Here is a 5,697-nt window from a genome sequence, read left to right as displayed (position 1 = left end):
CCCAGTTTTAGGACCCGGAGAGACAAATCCCTGGAAACACAAACCGAAACTGTCTCTATTTTCCGCGTGTTACAACTTGTAATAAAGTTGTTACATCTTGGCTTAACGTGTTTATGACGTATTAGAACGTTGTTACAACTTGCTATATTGGTTGTTATAACTGGTTAAGAAGTGTTAAAACTTGTTCGAACGTTGTACCAACGTCGTAGTTTCAGTGTGTGTTTGGCGGGAATTAAGTTCCCAACGCTGGTATGGGTGCGTCTGCTCGATTGTATCGAGTCCGTCTCTTATGGGCGTGTGAGTATGCACTTAAGGGGTTCAGGATGTGAAGTGTTATTTGGACGGGTTAAGGGTTAATTTTGTTGACCGGGTTAGAGTACAAGGTCCGCATCAACGTGTAGACTAGTTAAGGGTCCAATATATGCAGCTGTTAGGAGTCCAGGGTGTGACCCGGTATGGTCTGAGGTGAACCGGGAATAAGGGTTAAGAAACTCTTTAGCAGTAAATTGGGAAAGGATGAGATACTATGAAACTGGTAGTCTATTTTATGAAATATTGTAAATAGTAAATGGAATTAGAGCTTCTGTAACCTTTACTAATACGTGACTAGTGTACCACCAGCCCTACGGTACACCTCGAGAGACTAGTACAGGTGTACTAGTCTCTAGTACACCTGTACTGTAGTACATCTGTACTACACTAGTACAGATGTACTAGTGTACATATATTCACTTTGATATAATATCATGCGGGGTATAAATGATATAATATATAAGGCATATTTGTACATCTTCCCTCAATCATGGTGACTTGGTCTGTACTTGTAAGAACAGTTTGTGCACTATCACACCACAACCCGAGGTTGTTATTGTTGTAGTCCACCACCTAGTACTTCCGAACTCATAAACTGTTTAGTACACACAATCTAAGCTGCCTCTTGGAGGAAAGATACACAGGTTCCGTAAATGGACATCCCAGATACGAGTGAAACATTTGGTGGGATTCCAATAGTTTTAGAAGTCATAGTAATATATTTTCTGAGAGACCCAAAACTGTTCTTTCAGTACTTCTTAAGATATATGTTTTCTGGTAGAAGGGAGGAGACAGGGGGGGGGGGAAGCAGGGGAAAGGGAAGGATGAAGGGGAGAGACAAAATGGGATTGGAACGAGGGCTCTACGAGGTGATGGGGGTGGAGAAGAGGTGGAAAAGAGGGGGCAGGGAAGAGACCCGGGAGCAGCCGGGTGGGTGCTCGAGGGTCGAGAGGAGAGAGAGAGAGAGAGAGAGAGAGAGAGAGAGAGAGAGAGAGAGAGAGAGAGAGAGAGAGAGAGAGAGAGAGAGAGAGAGAGAGAGAGAGAGAGAGAGTAAGGGGCCGAACTTTCTATATATTTTTATTTATTTATATATACAAGAGTTGTTACATTCTTGTAGAGCCGCCAGCACACAGCGCTCCGGGCAAGTCCTTACTCCTGTGTGCTCCGGAGTAGGACCCGCCAAGTTTAACAAGCAGGTGAGAGAAGGGAAGGAAGAGAGGTGGAGGGAGGGAGGGTTGGCACGGGTGAGACGCCCTCTTTACGGCCACCGCCGGGCACCCTGCCTAGTAATGTATATACATACCTGTATGTCTATACAGTATGTGTGTATGTTCGTACATGTATATATATATATATATATATATATATATATATATATATATATATATATATATATATATATATATATATATATATATATATATATATATATGTGTGTGTGTGTGTGTGTGTGTGTGTGTGTGTGTGTGTGTGTGTGTGTGTGTGTGTGTGTGTGTACTCACCTAGTTGTACTCACCTAGTTGTGTTTGCGGGGGTTGAGTTCTGGCTCTTTGGTCCCGCCTCTCAACCGTCAATCAACAGGTGTACAGATTCATGAGCCTATCGGGCTCTGTCATATCTACACTTGAAACTGTGTATGGAGTCAGCCTCCACCACATCACTTCCTAATGCATTCCATTTGTCAACCACTCTGACACTAAAAAAGTTCTTTCTAATATCTCTGTGGCTCATTTGGGCACTCAGTTTGCACCTGTGTCCCTTTGTGCGTGTTCCCCTTGTGTTAAATAGACTGTCTTTATCTACCCTATCAATCCCCTTCAGAATCTTGAATGTGGTGAGCATGTCCCCCCTAACTCTTCTGTCTTCCAGCGAAGTGAGGTTTAATTCCCGTAGTCTCTCCTCGTAGCTCATACCTCTCAGCTCGGGTACTAGTCTGGTGGCAAACCTTTGAACCTTTTCCAGTTTAGTCTTATCCTTGACTAGATATGGACTCCATGCTGGGGCTGCATACTCCAGGATTGGCCTGACATATATGGTATACAAAGTTCTGAATGATTCTTTACACAAGTTTCTGAATGCCGTTCGTATGTTGGCCAGCCTGGCATATGCCGCTGATGTTATCCGCTTGATATGTGCTGCAGGAGACAGGTCTGGCGTGATATCAACCCCCAAGTCTTTTTCCTTCTCTGACTCCTGAAGAATTTCCTCTCCCAGATGATACCTTGTATCTGGCCTCCTGCTCCATACACCTATCTTCATTACATTACATTTGGTTGGGTTAAACTCTAACAACCATTTGTTCGACCATTCCTTCAGCTTGTCTAGGTCTTCTTGAAGCCTCAAACAGTCCTCTTCTGTTTTAATCCTTCTCATAATTTTGGCATCGTCCGCAAACATTGAGAGAAATGAATCGATACCCTCCGGGAGATCATTTACATATATAAGAAACAAGATAGGACCGAGTACAGAGCCCTGTGGGACTCCACTGGTGACTTTACGCCAATCGGAGGTCTCACCCCTCACCGTAACTCTCTGCTTCCTATTGCTTAGATACTCCCTTATCCACTGGAGCACCTTACCAGCTACACCTGCCTGTCTCTCCAGCTTATGTACCAGCCTCTTATGCGGTACTGTGTCAAAGGCTTTCCGACAATCCAAGAAAATGCAGTCCGCCCAGCCCTCTCTTTCTTGCTTAATCTGTGTCACCTGATCGTAGAATTCTATCAAGCCTGTAAGGCAAGATTTACCCTCCCTGAATCCATGTTGGCGATTTGTCACGAAGTCCCTTCTCTCCAGATGTGTTACCAGGTTTTTTCTCACGATCTTCTCCATCACCTTGCATGGTATACAAGTCAAGGACACTGGCCTGTAGTTCAGTGCCTCTTGTCTGTCGCCCTTTTTGTATATTGGGACCACATTCGCCGTCTTCCATATTTCTGGTAGGTCTCCCGTCTCTAGTGATTTACTATACACTATGGAGAGTGGCAAGCAAAGTGCCTCTGCACACTCTTTCAGTACCCATGGTGAGATCCCATCTGGACCAACCGCCTTTCTAACATCCAGATCCAGCAGGTGTCTCTTGACCTCCTCTCTCGTAATTTCGAACTCCTCCAAGGCCGCCTGGTTTACCTCCCTTTCTCCTAGCACAGTGACCTCACCCTGTTCTATTGTGAAGACCTCCTGGAACCTCTTGTTGAGTTCCTCACACACCTCTCTGTCATTCTCTGTATACCTGTCCTCGCCTGTTCTAAGTTTCAAAACCTGTTCTTTCACTGTTGTTTTCCTTCTGATGTGACTGTGGAGTAGCTTTGGTTCGGTCTTGGCTTTGTTTGCTATATCATTTTCAAAATTTTTCTCTGCTTCTCTTCTCACCCAGACGTACTCATTCCTGGTTCTCTGGTATCTCTCTCTGCTTTCTGGTGTTCTGTTATTCCGGAAGTTCCTCCACGCCTTTTTGTTCAGTTTCTTCGCTTCCATACATGCCCTATTATACCATGGATTCTTCTGTTGCTTCTCGGATTTTTCCCTTTGGGCCGGGATGAACCTGTTTACTGCCTCCTGACACTTTTGGGTAACATAGTCCATCATACCCTGTACAGACTTGTCTCTGAGGTCTGTGTCCCAAGGTATTTCACTTAGGAAACTTCTCATCTGTTCATAATTCCCCTTTCGGTATGCCAGCCTTTTGATTCCTAGTTCTTTTTGGGGGAGATAAGTCCTAGCTCTACCAGGTACTCAAAGTTCAATACACTGTGGTCACTCATTCCCAAGGTGTGTGTGTGTGTGTGTGTGTGTGAGGTTTGTACACAATGTGGAAGCTGGTCAAAAGTGCCTTTCACCTTTGTAAACGCACATTAATGACACTTTAAAAAGACACTTCGAACACTGTTTATGTAGGGCAGACGTAAATCTGTGTATTTACATATGTAAGTTAGATTAGCATTTTAGAAGCACTACAATCACCTTCTGTGGTTGATTGTTCAATAAATCACTGAACTATATGTTCAACAGATCTCTCACCCTGTCCATGGAGGACAGAAAGAAATGTATATATGCTGGTTAGCATTGTAAATGTGTGGCCACGTCTGTGGTAGAAAAATAACAATAATAATAAAGTATAGATCCTAAAATGCTCTCCATAATGGTCCTCCTTTCGATTAAAACAATTCTTGCATGCAACATGTCTTGAACTGACCACAGACACCGAGCTGGTATCACCATATTGATCTTCATAATAATCTCAGGAATGTATATGGGGCTGCTTCTCTCCACCTCCCCCCCCCCAAGACAGTCACCCACAAGGCTTGGCTGTCAACAGTGCCACCCCTCTTGAGACTCGAACCCCGTCCACAGTGCCATATTTTAGCGCGCCACCTTTGAGAAATTGACCCCAAACCAAAAAAAAACCGACATACCCATCCCTGAAACCCGGCCTTACCATAGTGCCATGCCCATTAGACTTAGCTCCCCCCCCCCCTACCAGTGCCACTGCCCAGGACCCACCCCCCTCCTACCCCAGACAGTGTCACCCCCTCCTGCCCTACTCAGCCACCCACAGTGCCACTCTGCCCACACCATCTCACCGCTCCCCACCACAGAGCGCCAGAGCTGTTGTGTCAATAGTTAAACATTTCACGGGTGGCCGTGGCGGCCAGTAGAGCAGAAGGGGTCATGACCGCACTTAATGTATTTCAAGACCCGGGTACGTGGTGGATGGTGGCAGACTTTGGGGGCTACCTTGAGGTGTTTTCGGGGCTTTAGTGTCCCCGCGGCCCGGTCCTCGACCAGGCCTCCACCCCCAGGAAGCAGCCCGTGACAGCTGACTAACACCCAGGTACCTATTTTACTGCTAGGTAACAGGGGCATAGGGTGGAAGAAACTCTGCCCATTGTTTCTTGCCAGCGCCTGGGATCGAACCCGGGACCACAGGATCACAAGTCCAGCGTGCTGTCCGCTCGGCCGACAGGCACCCATGATGTGTAAAGAAATATTATTATTATTATTTACACAGTAAAATCACACTAACGTGGTGTATATCAATGAGAAAATGATATGGAACTTTTAAGTGACTCGAATCCACCACCAGGTGGTGCAGTGGTAGAGGATGCTGCTAGCAGTATGCTGGTCACGGGTTCGAGTCACCTAAGACCTCCAGCTGATTTTGGCATTATTATGATTATTTGATATTTCAAGAGGTATTGGTTATGCTTTACCTAAACATGTTAAATGCTCACAGTGATTAGAGACGGAGAAAGTGGCAGACATGATTACAGACGACGTTTCGTCTAAAAGAGACGACGTTTCCTCTATAAGAGACGACGTTTCGTCTAAAAGAGACGACGTTTCGTCTAAAAGAGACGACGTTTCCTCTATAAGAGACGACGT

The sequence above is a fragment of the Procambarus clarkii genome, chromosome 22 (assembly GCF_040958095.1).
Source record: "Procambarus clarkii isolate CNS0578487 chromosome 22, FALCON_Pclarkii_2.0, whole genome shotgun sequence".
Taxonomy (NCBI): Eukaryota; Metazoa; Arthropoda; class Malacostraca; order Decapoda; family Cambaridae; genus Procambarus; species Procambarus clarkii.
This window is presented reverse-complemented; position numbering follows the sequence as displayed.